At 48.4% G+C, this 19,330-nt stretch overlaps 1 protein-coding gene across 3 annotated transcripts in view; it reads right to left on the bottom strand.

Annotated features, from left to right (window-relative positions):
- The window catches only part of OSMR (oncostatin M receptor), a 72,997-nt gene extending 69,563 nt beyond the window's left edge, over positions 1-3,434 (bottom strand). For 2 of the 3 annotated variants that reach the window (XM_008262129.4, XM_017344693.3), the window contains exon 1: positions 3,103-3,434. The gene's annotated coding sequence lies outside the window, so the exon portion shown is untranslated. The remainder of the gene's footprint in view (positions 1-3,102) is intronic. The other variant, XM_070056660.1, reaches the window with a different exon arrangement.
- Between the last annotated feature and the right edge of the window lie 15,896 nt (positions 3,435-19,330).

The raw sequence follows: 19,330 nt of genomic DNA, 5'->3' as shown, positions 1-19,330 counted from the left end.
AGCCCCAGGCACTTCTCCCCACCTCTGCTCCCTGTTAAAGGGCCCTGTAATTGCCAATCTGGTAAACAGCTCCCAGGGGTGGCCCAGGCCCATTAGGACCATCTGGAAAGCTACTCTGGCTACGTGACCCTCAAGCTGATTAGAGAATAGTGGTGCCAATATCGGTTCTATCCTATAAGAATTAGTGTTGCCCTGAATTAGCTACGTCTGCCTGCCCTTTAAAAGCTTACGCTTGATCTTTAACAATGTGGACATGTTCACCGAAACTTGTCTCAGGTGCCTGTTGCCGAAGAGCGCCATGCCTCGCCCCGCCCCGCCTCGCCTCACCCCACCCATGCCGACAGAGCACGGGCCTTGTGGGATGAGCCCGCACCTCTCAGGGCCTACAAATCAGCTGAAAGCTAGAATCAGGAGCCACAGTCAGACCCAAGCATTCTGACATGAGACACCAGTGTCCCAACTGGCCCCTTACCCACCAGGCCAAACACCCACCCCGTGCTGTACAATTTATAAAACATGAACATAAAATAGAACCTAGAGTAAAGAAATGCTAAGGAGCTAGTGGAAGCAAACCGAGGCGAGAAGGATGGCTGTGATGCCAAGGACCCAGCTGCTGTTGGCCAAGAAACACTTCTTTCCAGCAACGCGGAAACTGGCTCGGAGGGAGGGAGGGGCGGGCTCTGTCCCCCAAGGCCATGGCCTTCTATTTGTTTTGTTTTTCCATTCCACAGAATTTTTGTTTTAATGCAGAAAGACTTCCTCCTCCAGGGAGAGGCGGGTTGGGGCTCCCTGTTCCTGTAAGTGAGGCGCCCATCCACCGAGATTTCCTTCTACTGGAACCAGCGGACAATCCAGTTGGGTTCCCACAAGGAAAACACACTCCTTCCTCCTGTCAAGCACAGGATCACGGTGACTCTCTCTAAACCGTAGGTGTTTTCCTGGCGTGGTGCCTCTCTTGGGGGACAAAGGGTTCCGAAAACATCGGAGACCTGGCAATACCTCTGGGCATCCCAAAGCTGTCCCTGCTCTGTCTGGGTTGAAGAAGGGGGTGGGAGGAAGAGACCTGGTGTTAAGGGTCTTCCCTCTGCTGTTCCAGTGCCTGCTGGGCACCACACACGCCCTGTTCTTACATAGCTGCCTCTGACGCACCATGCATGGACATCTGCAGAGACAACAGGAGCCGGGCCCAGGGCCAGGGTATCAGTCACAAGCAGGCAGGTTACAGCAGGGAATTAGCTCTGTCCAGCAACGGCACGTCAGGTAGTGAGCTTCCTGCCAGCAGAGGCATCCTCACGGCACTAGGGGGCTTCACGTTGTCCATGGAAAATGCAGATTGCAAAAGGCTGTGCGTGCATTTCCAAACTGCACTGCACCAACATAAGCCCCTCTTTTAAATTCCATGATTTGCATCAGCTTTTCCAAGTACCACTGAACTAAACCAGGGGGTGAGGGAGGTGCGCAGGGGAGACATCACCATGAGCACGCCCTGAAGATTCTAAATGGCTAGCTGGGGTTGAAACAACTCCTGGGCTGTCTCAGGAATAGCTAAGTTTGGGAACCCCTGGCCACGACCACCACTTGGGGCCCTTCCATCTCAGTCTCTGAATGTGTTTTAAATTTTCTTTGAGAGACGGAGACAGAGAGCGAGCGTACTCCCACTCCTCAAATGCCTGCCACAGCAGGGCCTGGAAGGGGGTCACAGGCAGAGCCAGGAACCCATCCTATGTGGGAGGACAGGAACCCAGTCCCTGGAGCCCTCCTGCTCCCTCCCAGGGTCTGCATTAGCAACAAGTTGGAGTCAGGAGCTGCAGGCAGGTAGGAGACCAGGCACTCCGATAGGGGACCCACATCTTAGCAGGTGTATTAACCGCTGGGCCAAACACCCTGCACGGAGTGCATTTTAAAGCAGAAAAAGCCAGTCGGTAATGAAACACCACTTACCAGCCCACGGCAGTAAGAGTGCTAGGTACACCAGGGCGGATGTCAGCAGAGTGAAAAGCCAAACCCCGGCTCTGCCACCTGCTAGTGGTGTGACCACAGACAAGCTACTGGACCTCAACTTCCACAGTGCCAGAACGAGGACAGCCATCCTAGCTCCTTGCCCTGGGCTTACACGGGTAAGCAAAGAGTGCGCTTGGAACAGCGCCTGCTCCACAGCCAGTCCAAAAACAAGGCAACCTGGGCTAAGAGGCACAAAGTACCCTGGCCCAACTCCCAGAGCCGGCTGGATGGGAGATGAAGACCACAGCTGCTTTCTCCTCCACGAAGGGTTCTTCTAGCTCAAATCGGACACCCTCTTGAATTCGGCCTCCTCCCGTGCCTACCCCGACGCCCAGGATGTGAGCCGCAGAACAGCGTCTCTCCACAGCGTCTAGCGCTCCAGGAGGGAAGCACCGGTGCTAGCCGGGATCCACCATTAGCAAGGAAGGAGTCGCGGTGTCGGGGAGAAAGACCTGGCCCGGGAGTCCTGGGATCCCATTTCGGGGTCCCTACCGCCTACTCGGTGGTCTCGGACGAGTTTCGGAAGCCCTCTCCGCCTGGGTTTCGCGGCTGCGGAGGACGCGTCCGTCCCAGGCACAACCAGGGACACCTCGGGATTCCCCGCTCACCTGAGCCCAGCACCTCCCACTTGTGCGTCTGAACAGGGCCTGGGTGGAGAAAGATCCACGGAGTCCTGGAGAAACTGCAGTCGGCGCGCGAGCTAGGGCTCCGGAGGGGAGCGCTCGGGGACACCGCGGGCCGGAGAGGCCGCAGCGGGTCCACCGGGAATTCGAACTGAACACACACCCCCGGACCCCAGGGGCGCAGGCCTAGGGACGGTGCGCTCCAGAGCAGGCCTGGAGCGGCGGGCCGCGCTCCGCCGAGAAGCGGGGCGGCAGCGCCCCGGCCCGAGCTGGCGGGCGGGCGGCCGGGAGGCGGGGACCCCTCCGAGCGCGGTCTCTGCGCAGACCCGAGCCCGAGCCAACCCGCGCGGAAAGTGCAGGCCCGCGGCGGGGAGGGCACGTTGGTTCCCGCGCCGCGCCAGGGCTGTCCCGTCGGAAGTCGCCTACGCAGGCACTGGGGGCAGTGCGGGACAGGACCCGACGGTTCGAGGGTACTCACGCCGCGGGCCGCCGAGGGACGGGCTCTGCAGGCCGGATTGGGTCCTCGGCGGCGCGTGGGGCGCCGGTGCGGACGCGGGAGTGGACGCCGGGCCGGACGTGCCGAGGGGCCCCGCGCCCGGACTATGAATCAGCCGCGGGACGAGCGCCGAGGGCGGGCGTTTCGGGAAAGCCACGGGGGAGGGCTGCGGGCGGGGGAGGGTTGTTGCAATTTCCCGTCTTGCTCCGCACTTTTGGCACTCCTGGGACCCACAGGAATTCTCCTCCTTTGGGTCCCGCGGGGAGGAGGATGGGACCCTGCGGGAGGCGCGGCTCCCGGGACCCGGCCAGGGCGGAGGGGCGGGGGCCGGTGGGGAGAGGAAGTGGGAGAGGCCTGGGAAGGAAAAGTGCAGACGAGGACTCGGGGCCCGGCGCCCCTGGCCAGCCTCGTCCCGGAGCGAGCGGAGGAGACCCAGGAAGCGGGGCCTGGCACTGTCTCTCCGGGCCGCCGGCCACCCCAGCCCAAGGGCCTGCCTCTTCAGCCAAGAGCCCAGAGCCACACCAGCTGGATCCCGTCCCTGCCCTCGCGCGCCCTATCCGCGACCGTCCCCAAGCCTTATTCTCCAGAGAGCCCCGAATGTCACGGCCTGGGTTACCTTCCATCCGGTGTTCGCAGTGGAGGCCCTTGGAAGACACATTGGATCCTTGCTACAGCCGTGGGCTAGAATTTCCGATGTGGGCGCCACCCTAACTAATCCAGCTGTTTCCCAAGCATCTGGATGCGGGGAGGAAGCTCGCGGGTCTGGGTGCCGGACAGCCCCGCAGGCTTGTTCATTGGGCCCCGCTCCTGGTGAGCGAAGCCTGGTTTGGGATCCAGGCTGGAGACCTTGGGAAGTGTCACAAGTGGAAGGCAGTAGGAGAAACTAAGAGTAATTCCAAAAAGTGACCACAAATCATATCTTAGAATCTCTTCTTCAGTTGACTGAGTGACTCCGAATAATGCCAGAATTATCAGTTATTGCAAAATGTAACCATTATGTGTGTGCACATTTTTAAAAAATTGCCTTCCCAAGGAAAACTTTCTAGGGGCGTCCGACACTCAATACCTAACTGTGCCAGGAAGAGCCCAGCGCATAGTAAATATTTGATGCTAGTGGAGAAAAGGTGCTTTTTGTCTCGTGACTAAGTGTATGGCCGGTCAGTTCTTCGCCACACCTTTCATCACTTAAAAAGTTTTCACCAGTCCATTAGCACAGCCATCTGCCCTGCTGCAAATGTCAGGTCAGCTCCCCAAGCTCGGAAGGGCTTTGTGATTTCATGTTTCGCTGAAGTTCCCTCCCCACGTTAATGCTTCCTACAAGCAGTTGAGAGGGGCCAACCTGAGAGCAAATGCTGTGTTAAATAAAACACAGTTAGTGTGCAGAATTTCCGTAAAGGGATCTTAACCTACCTGGGGCTCCGACTACAGCTGAAGGAGACCAGTGGAAAAGTGTCCTGCCAACCTAAAATTCCTCTGATGTGTCCAACATGCACCTTTATTCCTGGGTCATGTTGCTGTGGTTCCTGCAAGTTTGTGGGTGTGCTGACCGGCAGGATGTCCTCCGAAAACTCCCGCCAACCCCAAACCTCAGACTGTCACCTTGAGAGGTTTTTACAGCTCTCATCAAGCTAAGATAAGGGCGGATGGTCATGTGGGCTTGGGCAACGAGGGACAGGTGGACCCAGACCCCCAGGGGGAGCCCTGTGTGCCTACTGAGGCAGAGAAGGGAGATACGGAAGGATCGCTGACAACCACCAGGAGCTAAGAGACTGGCACAGAACTGATTCTCCCTGCAAGTCCCAGAGAGGGAATCTTCCCTGCCAAGCACACCTTGGTTTCAGGCCTGGGGTCGCTAGAAATGTGAGAGAACTGATGCCTGCCGTTTTAAGCCACCGAGTTCACGGCAGTTTGTTACGGCGGCAGAGGAAATGGATGCATCAGTTATGTTCCAAAGGTTAGTTTTTTACAATGAGCCTGAAAATCGCAGAAAAAGATGAAAAATACCACAGGCTTAATCAGCTGTTAGCTCAAACACTCGTCCTTGCTTAGCACCGATGAGATGGTGTTGCAAAAGCACATATTTATTCTGCTCTGTTTGACACTTGTTGATGTCTCTTTTGCTCGATTTCAGTAGCAAAGCCCTCTCCACCTTCCTGTTTCCCTGTGCCCTGTCCCCCACCTCATCGTCTTGAGCGCCTGGCGCTCCTCTTGTCCCAGGGCCCCATCCCTGACATTCTTCTCTCAACCCACGCAGTCTCCTGGGTGGTCACATCCGTGCCCGTGATTGCAGTTAGCACCTGTGCACTGAGGGCCCTCACACCCCCTTTCCACTGCAGTGATGTCATCTGAGCTTCAGACCAGAGTCAAGGTCAACTTGTTCCCCGGAGTCAACGTGTCCAAGCTCCAAGCCTTGTCTTTCCCTCACTTGGTTCTCTGAGATTAAGTGAACGGTCTGATCTTTAATCTGTATTAAGTTAATGATGCAAGCTTAATTTAGTATCTTCTGGACACTGGAGCCCAGAACCTGGGGAGGATCCTTCATTCACCCGCCCACACAAAAAATCCATCTTCCGTCGGAGAATCTCATAGGTATAATATAACTATTGTAGTGGAGACGTGAGACAAATATACCCCTAGCCTATCCAACTTCTCAGAAGAAAACTAGTTCCGTAACTGTCAAACATTATTTAGAATGTAAAGATTTATGAGGGATCTTTGAAAAGTTAGGGGAAATGCATATTATGAAAAAAACTCCATGAATTTAGGCTTTTTTGCACCACAACAAATTGACCTTCTAATTCCATTTTCCACAAACTTTTTGAACTACACTCTTCTATGATACAAAATTAGCTGTGTAAATTGTGAAATACAGCTATGATTCTACTTGCTCAACTCCTATGACTATTCCATAATTACATACCAGGCAAACAGATGGATAAAACTGTATTTTGTTGGCATGTGGTTGCATTTCACATCTTAAAGATTCACCTTGAGGTATTAAATGTGCCTCTGTGATTATGATTGCTGGTGATATTGGCATCTTTTCCAAGAAAAATTCATAGACATTAAAGTAACTTCGTAAATGTTTCCTTGTGTTGTGAAAAACCCATTGGTCTTCCAAAAATTTTTAAGTTCTGAAATGTATAATACAATGTGATTAGTTGAGAGATATCTACCACTCCTAAATAAACCAGAGAAGGGACTCAGAAGTGACAAAGCTGACAAAGATGTTGAGTGTAAGAAGGTCACATGGGACCTTTACATTTTTTTCTTTCGAAATCTAAGGGAATTTAAGTGAAAGGTAACAGCATCCTTCATAATTCTATGGTTCATTGCTTGAGCTAGATATTATTTAAAACTTGACTGATTGCTTTTACCTGGTTCCCAGCTTGGATTTGTAATTTGCTCACACCTGCTTCTAGAAGCCACCAGAAACCAGACGATGTGGAAAACTATTTTTGGATATTTTAATTTTTTTCCTTATGGGCTGTAGAAAAAATGTTGACTGTATTTTTGTTTAGATAGCTGCTCTGTTCTCTAGCCTATGGCAGTGGAACTTAAGAAATTTGAACGTGGTCATTAATGCTAATGGATAGAACGTTAACAGAGTAAAAGAGGAAGCACTTTGGGGAGAAGTAGATGGGAATTTTGGGGACTTTTGCAAACTATTTGCTTAAGGTTGAGCCGACACAGGTCTATAATTGTATTTACTTTGAAACTACATCTCTTATGAACAATGTGTAGTTGGGACTTTAAAAAAAATCTGCTAATCCCTGCATTTGAACTCGATGGGCAGTGTTTAGTACACTTAGACTTAAGGCAATTGTTGATATGCTTGTGTTCAGTCCACCATTTTACTGTATATTTTCTATTCTCTTGGTTTTATTTTTTATTCCCCCTTTCTTTGGGATTATTTGAATACTTCTTAAAATATTTATTTTATTTATTTGAAAGGCAAAGTTACAGAGAGAGATCTTCCATCCTCTGGTTCACTCCCCAAATGGCCAATGGAGGGGCTGAGCTAGACTGAAGCCAGGAGCCAGGAGCTTCTTCCGAGTCTCCCACAAACGTGCAGGGGACCAGGCACTTGGGCCATCTTGTGATGCTTTCCCAGGCACTTTAGCAGGGAATTGGATCAGACTCAAACCAGCACCCATATGGTACATTGCAGGCACTGGCTTAAATTGTTATGCCACGATGCCAGTCCCTATTTAAAACTTTTTAAAGTTCCACTTTAATTTTCCTTTTGTTTTCTTATTATCACATTATGTTTTAGTGTTTTCTCTATGAATTGTAATGTACATCCTTAATTTTTACTGTCTACTTGGGATAATATTACACCATTCCATGTAATAGGTCCATTTAACCACACACCCCATCCTTTATACTATAGTTGTTAAGTGTGTAAACCCACAATTCAGTATATATGTATATATTTTAAATTAAGAGGAAAACTAGTGTTTTACATTTACTTATATATTTACTTATCCTTAAATCCTTGCCAAATATCTCAATTTGTATCTGGTACCATTTCCCTAAGCATAAAGAACTTTAGCAATTTTTTTAAAGTGCGTGTGTTTGGAGATACATACTCTTAGTTTCTTTTCATCTGAATTTTTTTCTTTTACTTTCCTTTTTACTTTCTTGCTGGACACAGAATTCTGGGATGACAGCTTTTCCTTTCAGCTGTTTATAGATGTTTCACAATTTTTTGGCTTTCATTGCTTCTGAGAAGAAATTAAGCCATTATTTGAATCTTCTTTCCCAAGTATGTTTAATGTGTCAGTTTTTTTCTCTGGTTGGTTTCAATATTTTCTTTTTTTCAATTGTTTGTTAAAGATGTGCTTAGAGATTTTTTAATTATTACTGTTATTTGTCCTATGTGGTGTTTACTAAGCCTCTTAAATTTATTGTTATGTCTTTTACCAAACTTAAGAAGTTTTCAGCCAGCATTTTTATTTTTTATTTTTTTATTTTTTGACAGGCAGAGTGGACAGTGAGAGAGAGAGACAGAGAGAAAGGTCTTCCTTTGCCGTTGGTTTACCCTCCAATGGCCGCCGCAGCTGGCGCGCTGCGACCGGCGCACCGCGCTGATCCGATGGCAGGAGCCAGGTGCTTCTCCTGGTCTCCCATGGGGTGCAGGGCCCAAGCACTTGGGCCATCCTCCACTGTACTCCCTGGCCACAGCAGAGAGCTGACCTGGAAGAGGGGCAACTGGGACGGAATCCGGCGCCCCGACCGGGACTAGAACCCGGTGTGCCGGTGCCGCAAGGCGGAGGATTAGCCTAGTGAGCCGCAGCACCGGCCTAGCCAGCATATTTTCAAATGGCTTTTCTGCCCCATTATGTTTCTCATCTCTTCCTGAGACTCCAATCATGAATATGTTAGCCACCATGATTTTTTTTTAAGATTTATTTATTTGAAAGTCAGAGTTGCACAGAGAGAAGGAGAGGCAGAGAGAGTCTTCCATCCGCTGGTTCACTCCCCAATTGGCTGCAACAGCCAGAGCTGCACTGATCTGAAGCCAGGAGCCAGGAGCTTCTTCTGGGTCTCCCACATGGGTGCAGGGGCCCAAGGACTCGGGCCATCTTGTACTGCTTTCCCAGGCCATAGCAGAGAGCTGGATCAGAAGTGGAACAGCTGGGACTCCAACCAGCACCCATATGGGATGCTGGCACTGCAGGTGGCGGCCCCACCCGCCACACCACCATGCCAGCCCCAGCCACCGTGATTAAAGTCTCAAATATCAATGAAACTTTGTTGTTTTCCATATTTTCTCTTCTATGCTTTTCAGATTGAACTATCTTTAAGCTTATTGTCATTTCCCTGTCATCTTCATTTTGCTATTAAGTCATTCTAGCAAATTTTGTATCATAGATATTGTATACTTCAGTTTGTTCTTTTATTTCTCTAGTGATAAGTCGGATTCTTTCAATCGTGTGGGAATATTTTCATTAAGCATGTTCATGATTACTGCTTTTAAAACATTGCTCTATTATTTCAACATTTAGATTGCAGAATCAGTCCCCTGATTGTCTCATGAGAATGGGTCACATTACTAGGTGGTCAAGTAATTTTGGAGTGCAACCTGAATGTTGTATGTCTGTTATGAAGACTGTGGATTCTATTTTGTTCCTCCAATGACACTGATTTTCTTTTAAAATGGGCAGTTACTGTGGTCAGATTCCACTGCAAATGTGATATTGCTTAAAGCACATTACAGCTCAAATATGAGTTCATTTTTTAAGCCTCAGCTGAGCTTCTCTCTTTTACTTTTAAAAAGTTTTTTTTTTTTATTTAAAAAGCAGAGCTACAGAGAGAGAAGGAGCAAGAGAGAGAAAGAGAGCTCTTCCCATCCCCTGGTTCACTCCCTAAAGGCCGCAATAGCAAGGGCTGGGCCAGGTCACAACCAGAAGCCAAGAGCTTCCTCTCGGTCTCCCACATAGGTTCAAGGGTCCATGGATTTGGGCCATCCTCTGCTGCTTTCCCAGACACATCAGCAGGGAAGTAGATCAGAAGTAGAACAGCTGGGACTAATGCTGTGGTTACCCCAAACTTTGACCTCTGGCTCCTCAAATTCTAACAGAGCTCTAGGCACCCCATGTTGCAGAGACCTGGGCTAGGCTTGGGCTAAGAGGTCTAAAATGTGAGACGCTCATTCCATGCCTTTCCCTGCTGCGATGCGTTGACTCTACTCCATTTCTGCCCACCAGTGGTCACTTTTTTATTTTTTAAGTATTGTTTAGGACAGCAGCTGTTCTAAACTCTGGAGTCGATTGTGCAATTCAGCCGCCACGGTGTGACTACTTTTCCCGAGCACAAGTCGTTGGGATCGCAATATGAGCTTCTTTTCTGAAGTCAAGACAAAGTCTTCCAGCTGCAATGCCAGACCTGTTTATATGCAGGCATTCCCAGGCCCCCGGCTCCAGAATCACATTTATAAGCCTGTCTGTGTTGCTGGGGCAGGAGGAAGCAGAGAGGCAGCTGATGTGGTGGAGCTGTGTGATGACGAGCTATTTGAAGATGAGCTAGCCAACATGCAGGACAAGCGTCATGAAGACGAGGCCATTGTGCAGGTGAGGCCCTGTTCAGAGGAGGAGCCACACGTGCAGAGAGATGGACCTGAGAGGGGACCTGAAGAACCCAGAGGAGGCGGATCCCAAGGCAGAAGCGTATGTGGGCAGAGTTGTGGAGCCGTATGTGTGTCTGGAGTAGAGCATTTTGAAGAGGAGGAGGAGGGGAAGTTTATGCCTCACATATCTGGACTGATTTCTGGTAAAAGTCCTTTTTCCCACCACCCAGACTGGAAAGCGACATTTTCCAAGCTCCTGCAGTAGGTGCTTACCCAAGCCAATGCAGATTGAGCTGTCCAGTGTGACATGCACTTGTTGGAGTCACCTGAAAAGCAATATGTTTGTGTTTCATAATTCACAGTTTCAGGGTAAGTGTTCGGAGGAGAAGGTCCACGTGAACAGGAATTTTGGAGAGGAGCTGGAGCACTGCTCTGTGGTACAGGACCTGCATGAACCAGGCTGCTGTGAAATACGTCATTTTTCCTGCTCCGGTACGATGTCCTCCATTTGAGTTACTGCCCCAGTAGGTTGGGAACCAGCCAACGTGGACCAGGCAATCCAGTGCGATGTGAGCTGGATGACCAAGAGTACTGAGCCACGGGCCAACTCAGAGCCTAAAGAGGAGGAGAGGGAGTTTCTAAGGCCGGATGGCACTGAATTGTCCCTGGAGAGACAGTTCTCTTTCCCTTCTCCCCTGCCAGGCAATGGTCTATATGGGAGAAAAACTGTCACCTAACAGCCTAGTCTCTGGGGATGCAGAGTGACAAGGGCTCCAATGAAGGCAACCAAGGGAGAAGGCATCATGGAGATGAAGACTCTGTAGTAAAAGATGAAATAGGTGAGGTGGCAATGCAGCACAGTGGACTCAGCGCCGCCTGTGACACCGGCATCCCGTGTGAGTGCCGGCTGGAGTCTTGGTTGTTCTGCTTCCCACCTTGCTCCCTGAAATTGCAGCTGGGAAAGCAGTGGAAGATGGCCCGAGTGTTTGGGCCCTTGCCACCCACGTGGGAAACCTGGATGGAGTTCCAGACTCCTGGTTTGGGCTGGCCCAGCTCCAGCCATTGTGGCCATTTGGGAAGCCAATTTGTAGATGAAAGCTCTGCTTTTCCCTCTCTATCTGTAACTCTGACTTTCAAATAATCTTTTAAAAAAAGTATTTTGGGGCTGGTGCTGTAGCATGGTGGGTTAAGCTGCCGCCTGCAGCATCAGCATCCCATTTGGGTGCCCATTCAAGTCCCAGCTGCTCCACTTTCCCACCCAGCTCCCTGCTGATGCCGTGAGAAGAGCAGCGGAGAATGGCCCAAGTCCTTGGGCCCCTGACGTCACGTGGGAGACCCAGATGAAGCTCCTGGCTTTGGCCTGGCTTGCCTCTGACCATTGTAGCCATTTGGGTAGTGAACGAGTAGATGGAAGATCTCTCTCTCTCCTTCTCGTTCTTTGTAACTCTGCCTTTCAAATAGATAATAAATCTTTTTTAAAAAGAAGTATTTTTCTAGTGTTTTCTATGGCTGTATGCAGGATGGCCAGTTTGATGGAGCTACTCAGCTATGAGAAGTGGCACTTCCTACAGTTGTAATGAGAGCTGCTAAGTGAATAGGTTATTGAAAGGAAACAGCGTGAATTCTTTCCTCTGTTATGTTAAATTCCTTGGCAATAAAACACTATTTGGATCCAAGCCAGTTTTTCAGCAGATTGGGATATACTTACATTTGTCTCACCTCTAAATCTGGAAATTGATAAAAACCTACTGAAATCACTAAGCTTTATTATGGTTAAACATCTCTCTAGAATGGAGATTTACAGATATGACACTATAAGACAAAGGAATGAATTTTCAACAAAAAGGGAATGGTTTGGCTCATTTTTGAATTTCCTTTGAACTTTCTTCCAGTGACAAATGCAGTATTTAATTGAGGAAGTTAGGGTATATTATACTTTTATCTTTGTGATTCCACTTGTGCTGAAAATAATTCCATCTAGACTGTAATGAAAACCTCCAAAAGGCACTTACCTTTATATTCATCCCTATCAGCCTGTTAAATGTAGTTTCTTTTTTTCAATTCTAGCACAACAGCAATTATTTTGTGCATTATAAAATATTATCCTATGATGCTTGGTCACTTTGGAATGCTGCTCAGGTAATTTCCATACTCCCAAGAGAAGTATGTGTGGTGCAGGCTGGGAAGAAATCAATTTTCTTAGCTCTCACAGAAAACTTACCCTCGGATGTTGTCTTCCTAGAGATTATTGGAATGTGATACCTGCAGGTGATGATGTAAATGTTTTGAAAAAGAAGACAAAAAGACATTTCTGGTGAAAGTCTTCCTTGTTCTCCAGAAGAAAAATAAGGTGAAGAATATTCTGTTTGACTGGAAATGCAGGCTTGCAAACATTCATGCCTGCAAATTATAACACACATATGTGGATGCTCATTAGAAGGAGGATGTTCCTAGTAGCAAGGCACTCACAGCAACCTGCTAATTTACTAAGTGAATGAAAACGAAGGCTTCTGCTTTCGAAGGGCGGAGGAGTCTGTCTTGGATGTATGTGCTGCTCTGGAAATATGTATTTAAAATGTACCATTTAGTGAAAAAAGCAGGAGTCATAAATGTGTATATACTATATTAATCTCATCAGCTTAATTTTTATTATTTGTGGAGCAAAAACCTAAGAAGAAGGGGTACACATTGTGGCACAGCTGTCTAGGCCACTGTTTGGAATGACCACTCCCACACTGAATGCCCAGCCCCCACACTGGAGTGCCCACCCCACACTGCCTACCCCACACTGGAATGCCCACTCCCACACTGAATGCCCAGCCCACACTGCCCACCCCCATACTGGAATGCCCACCCCACACTGGAATGCCCACCCCCACACTGGATGCCCACCCCCACACTGGAATGCCCACCCCCACACTGGATGCCCACCCCACACTGGAATGCCCACCCCCATACTGAATGCCCACCCCCACACTGAATGTCCACCCCCACACTGGATGCCCACCCCACACTGGAGTGCCCACCCCCACATTAAATGCCCACCCCCACACTGGAATGCCCACCCCCACACTGGATGCCCACCCCACACTGGAATGCCCACCCCCATACTGAATGCCCACCCCCACACTGGATGCCCACCCCACACTGCCCACTCCCACACTGGAATGCCCACCACGACACTGAAAGCCCACCCCCACACTGGAGTGCCCACCCCCACACTGGAATGACCACTCCCGCACTGGAATGCCCACCCCACACTGAATGCCCACTCCCACACTGGAATGCCCACTCCCACACTGGAGTGCCCACCCCCATACTGAATGCCCACCCCCACACTGGAGTGCCCACCCCCACACTGGAATGACCACTCCCGCACTGGAATGCCCACCCCACACTGAATGCCCACTCCCACACTGGAATGCCCACTCCCACACTGGAATGCCCACCCCCATACTGAATGCCCACCCCCACACTGAATGCCCACCCCCACACTGGATGCCCACCCCGCACTGGAGTGCCCACCACAACACTGAAAGCCCACCCCCACACTGGAATGCCCACCCCCACACTGGAATGCCCACTCCCACACTGAATGCCTACCCCACACTGCCCACCCCACACTCAGCTGGCATTTGGGAAGTGAGCCAGCAGATAGAAGATCTGTCTGTCTCTCTCTCTCTCTCATATCTGTTGCTCTGCCTTTCAAATAAATGCATCTTTTTTTAAAAAAAAAATATTCTGGGTTATAATTGTGGAGGGGACCTGAATGGGGGTGAGTGATAAGAGAAGCTTGTACTTTTCACTTAAGCACTAGTTTTTATCATTTTTAAGAGAAAAAATAATGATTTTAGGGGCCAGTGCTGTGGCACAGCGGGTTAATGCCCTGACCTGAAGCGTCGGCATCCCATATGGGTACCAGTTCTAGTCCCGGCTACTCCTCTTCTGATCCAGCTCTCTGCTCTGGCCTGAGAAAGCAGTAGGAAGATGGCCCAAGTCCTTGGGCCCCCGCACCCATGTGGGAGACCCAGAAGAAGCTCCTGGATCCTGTCTTCAGATCGGCACAGCTCCGACCATTGTGGCCAATTGGGGAGTGAACCATCAGATGGAAGACCTCTCCCTCTCTCTCTCTCTCTCTGCCTCTCCTCTCTCTGTGTAACTCTGACTTTCAAATAAATAAATGAATAAATCTTTTTTTAAAAAGATTAATGATTTTAGACATCAAAGAATGCCCTGCTACCACAGGAACCTCATTTATTATTTCTCTATTATGATCAGTTTAATATTTATTAATGATATTAATAATATTAATAATAATTAATACAATATAATAAATATATAATAATATATTTAAATATTATATATAAATATAAAAATATATAAATATACATTTGAATATTAAATACATAAACATATAATTAATATAATTAATATTTATGAAACACTTAGCTACAAGGCACGGTGCCAGGCCTTGGGACACTTCAGAGCGCAGCCTGAGCCTCACCCCATCCTCCAGGAACCTACTGTCCACGTGGAGGCTGTAGCAGTAAAAGGCAAATATGAGTGTGCAGCAGGAAGCACAGGCAGTGAGCTTTATAGGAGCTCAGAGGAGTGGCTACTTCTGGCTATAGGAGGCCAGAGTCATGAGAATTTGGGAATCAAGAGTTGGGAGAAGGAAAAGATAAGCACGTAGGAGAGAGAGCAGAGATGCCCACAGAATTACATAGACTCAGCAAGAAGAAGCATCTGCAAGGGGATCTTCCTCCTGCCGGGGGTCTCATTTTCTCATGGCAAAAGCAAGACCGCTTGTAGGTAAGAGGCATCCCTCTACCAGTCCTCTGGCCTGTGCGCTCCAACACCGCGTGTCTACAGAGGAAGTGCTGGTGTGATGAACTCCTCCAGGAGTCTCTGAACTGCTATGGACAGAGGTCCGCCACGTGCAGCCGAACATGAACCGGCACCCATATGGGCTGGATCAAGAGAGCACTGTGGGGGTGTAATTTTGGCCTAGCCATTAATTCAGTGGTTAAGAGGCTGGCCTCCTTTATGAGTGCCTGGATTTGATGCTGACCTCCAGCTGCGATTCTAGCTTCCTGCTAATGCGGACCCTGGGAAGCAGGTCTTGCTATCCATGTGGGACACCTGGATGGATTTTCTGGTTCCTGGTGTGGCCCTGGGCCAGCCCCAGCCATTCCAGGCTTTTAGGGGATGAAGCAGCAGCTGGGAGCGTTCTTTCTCTATTTCTCTCTCTCTCTGGCCTCAACAAACAAGCAACCAAACCTGAAAAGGGGGTGGGGGGGCAGGGGAGGAGTCAGCCCTAAAAAGGGCGGGAAGACAACGGGGCAGCGTGGCGGACAACCCAGCTCAATGGAAAGATCTGACAAAAGGAAAACAGTGTTTGGGGATGCATTCCCCAGCCCTGACTAAGGCGGGGATGTGTATGTTGGAAGGAAGTAGGGCGTTTTTTGTAAAGGTTTAGAGCCAGTTAAAAAGAAAGATACTGACTATCACACGTCAATTTTGAACTAAATTCAACAGGCAATGCTAAAATGTTTGGCACTTAAAAAAAACTAAAAAAGAATAAAATATTTCTCTTAAAATTTATAAGAAACAAAATTGATTTTCTAGAGAATTCCCTGGGTGGCTTAGGGACAGAGGGGGTGGAGTTTTAGATCTGCTCCTTTTTCTATCTTTTGAATTTTATTTCATATAAATAAATGTATTAGTGAAAAGACTGAAAAACAAAAAAAACAACTCAGTGGTTAACAGAGAAACAGAGAGAAAAGCAAGAGACTGATTTGCGGTGTTGTGTGTATGGGCTGAGCATGTCCGCTGGGCTTTATTTAACGTAAATGGACAGACCCAAAGAATCTGGGCTGAGATGCAGCTCATGCAGCAGTGAATGTCTGGGGTGTTTGCTGCCAACCACCTGAAAGCAGTTCTAGAAATGCGATTCATAGGAGCTGGAGGACAGAGAGCCGGTCACCTGGTGGGAGCAGGATTGGGCAGAGACCCGTGAGGAAGAGCAGGCTCTGGTTGCTGGTCAGCCATTGCCACATGCAACTTCAGGGCCATTCCGCAGCCAGTTCTGCTTGTCTCTCCCCCGCAATCTTAATGCTGTTGGTGATGTAAAAAGAATAGTTCTCTGTAGAACATTACAGAACTTTACAACAATTTCACGTAGAAAGTGGTAACTGGTTGTTTACTGTTGGAGAGGAGGGACAGCTGCCTACATTTATTATAGCAACCTGTCTGGAATTGACCAGTGTTGCTGTTTGGAAACAATTTGCAGATCTTGCATTAGGTTGACTTCCTTAAGACATAGGTGAGCTCAGGGTAGTAACACACAAACGTTTGTTTCTCACTCAGATCATAGTTGTTGCCAGTGGTGACTTGAGGATCTCGGCTGCTTCCATATTACAGCCACGCCGTCTGTAACACATGGTCTCCAAAGCTGCTGCAGCAGCAACAGAGGGGTGGAGGATGGCACAAGTCGTTTTACAGGCTCTGGCCAGGCATTTTCACCCTTAATGCGTTGGCTGGAACTCAATCATATGGCCCCAACAGAACTGCAAGGGAGCCTGGGAAATGAGAACATCCTGTTTGCCTAAGCAGAGGAAGCGTTAGGCAGACGTGGAGTGGGTTGTAACTTTACTAGTAAAGCATGTAGGAGCTTTGCAAGCACATTATGATACATCTTTAAAACGAAATATCATCTGGTCATTAAAAATCAGGGCACAACGTGCAACGCTGACATCCCATGTAGGGGTGCTGGTTTGAGTGCCAGTCGCTCTGCCTCTGATCCAGCGCCCTAGTGCACCCGGAAAGGCAGCAGAGAATGGCCCAAGTGCGTGGGCCCCTTCCACCCACCTGGGAGACCCAGATGGAGTTCCTAGCTCCTGATTTTGGCCTGGACCAACCCTGGCTATTTCATACATTTTGGGAGTGAACCAGCAGTTGAAAGAGCTCCCTTTCTTGCCCTCTTTCTTGCTCTGCCCTTCAAATACGTAAAATAAATGTTTTTTAAAGTTTTTTTTTTCAATAAGAATATTGGAATGAATATTTAATGACAGGAAAATGCCAATGATTAATGAAGAGAGCAAGATATAGACTCCTATTCCTGTGATTCTCATTTTGGAAAAAAATCATAAATGTATATATGTGCTTGCCAAACTGTTATTTGCAGTTATCTTAGAGTTATAAGTTATTTTATATTTTTTGTGTTTTTAAAGAAATTACTAAATGATTGAATTGATTTGAACAGTATGTACAATCTGAAAACCAGGTTTAAAAACTTCTGACATTTTTATTTATTTGAAGAGAGACACAGGGAGAGAGAGACAGACATCTCCAAAGGCGTGCAACACCTGGGGCTGGGACAAACCAAAGCCAGAGTCAGGAACTCAGTTCAAGTCTCCCATATGACAGGCAGGGACCCAGCTGTTTGCACCATTGCCCACTGCCTCCCAGGGTTAGCATTAGCAAGAAGCTGGAATTGACAGAACTCAAATTCAGGCACTCAGCTATGGCCTGTCCACTTCCACAAGTGTTTTTTTTTTTTAACTCATGTGAAAAAGAAATCCTCAGATTATCTGAAACCAGAGCTCAAACTTAGAAGCCCCTAAGCCAGAGGTATACGTTGTTGCAGGCTATAAATCTGGAGTTATATTAATAAGCTTTTTCGGTCTTCGGGGGCCCCTCTCTGCTTTATTGTTTGTTTTTCCCGAGAGCATCAGTGTTATCCGGCTTCCCTGGTTCACACATCAGCAGTAGTCAGAACCACGGTGGAGGTTTATTCCTTGCAAATGAGAAGCCAGGACCTGCTTTGCCAGTGGCAACACTTACTGAGCAGTACATAGTTGGCTGAGCAAAGCAACTAAGCTAACCACATATGCCCCTTCTGGAGGTTTGAATGGAAAGCAGATAGAACCAACATTTCTGCAGGCTCAGTCACAAAACCTTGGACACCCTGAGCAACCACACAGCAGAGGAACCCTGTTGTCACAGGGAAACAACCACATTGGTTTGGAAGAGAATTGAGGACCGGGCTGAGGTGGTTGGCTATTCTGGTAGGAAAGGGTTAGACAGAAACCATATTTCCTTTGTATGTAAGGACTTTGTGGATAAATAAATATATATCATTTTAAAATGTCCATTTAGGGCCCAGAAATTTGACAGATAAAATACAGTCAGCTACTGAAAAACAAGATATGTTTGCTCAATATGTATCATGGTGGAAAAATTCACCAGATCGATGGACTATGTCCAACGTTGATGAGAATGTGAGTCAACAGCTAATTCTCAAGTGCTGCTGGTAGGAGTGAAAATTGGTCAGCCACTGTACTACCAAGATTCTCCATGGACACCCACTTTGGTGGAGAAATTGTGCGTCCCAGAAGCTCCTTTGTCCCAAGGCAGCTCACTCAGCACAAATCATGTGGACGAGGTGAGCAAGGCTTCAGCTGCTGTGCGGTCCACCCTTCTAACCTAAGACGCACTCAGCCTTCTCAGCCTCTCAGCCAGTCTGGGAAAGACTCTAAGTGGCTGACCAAACAGCAGGGCAAGCTGGAGAGAGGGAAGGAAAGACAAAAGCAGAGAGAGCCTGAAGAGCCCTCTGCTGGCTGCTCTTTAGAGAACAGGAATTTGCTGCAAGTCTGACTTTAGAGGACATTGTTGCTTAATGAGGTTCCCCTACCTCCAGGCTCCAAGACTGGCCAGGCACAGCTCTCTAACCATGGCATTGCTGAAGATGAACTCTAAGCATTCCCTGAGAGGTGCAACCCAAGCTTCCTCCCCACCAGTTGCTAAGGAGTTACTCATCGATACTCGTTAAGGCACGGGAAGGCAGACTTGATTCAGGACTGTTGAGTTGGCTAGAGGGGTCATTGTGAATGGGATTCTGCAGCTGGGGAGACAGTTAGGATCAGCTCTGAATACAGCCTGGGCAAGTAGAATGGAGATGAGTGGATGTGAAATTAACAAGAGGAAGCATGAGGAGTAAGGGGAAGGCATTAAGCCCATGTACTGAACTCCTGTGGGAGATAGGCCAAGGTGAGCAGGCATCACTCAGGGGAGAGGGAGTCTGATCCTTGGGCTGATCAGATGTCATGCATGGAAAGTTTTTGCTAAACTGATTTG

The sequence above is a fragment of the Oryctolagus cuniculus genome, chromosome 14 (genome assembly GCF_964237555.1).
Source record: "Oryctolagus cuniculus chromosome 14, mOryCun1.1, whole genome shotgun sequence".
Classification (NCBI taxonomy): domain Eukaryota; kingdom Metazoa; phylum Chordata; class Mammalia; order Lagomorpha; family Leporidae; genus Oryctolagus; species Oryctolagus cuniculus.
This window is presented reverse-complemented; position numbering and strand designations above follow the sequence as displayed.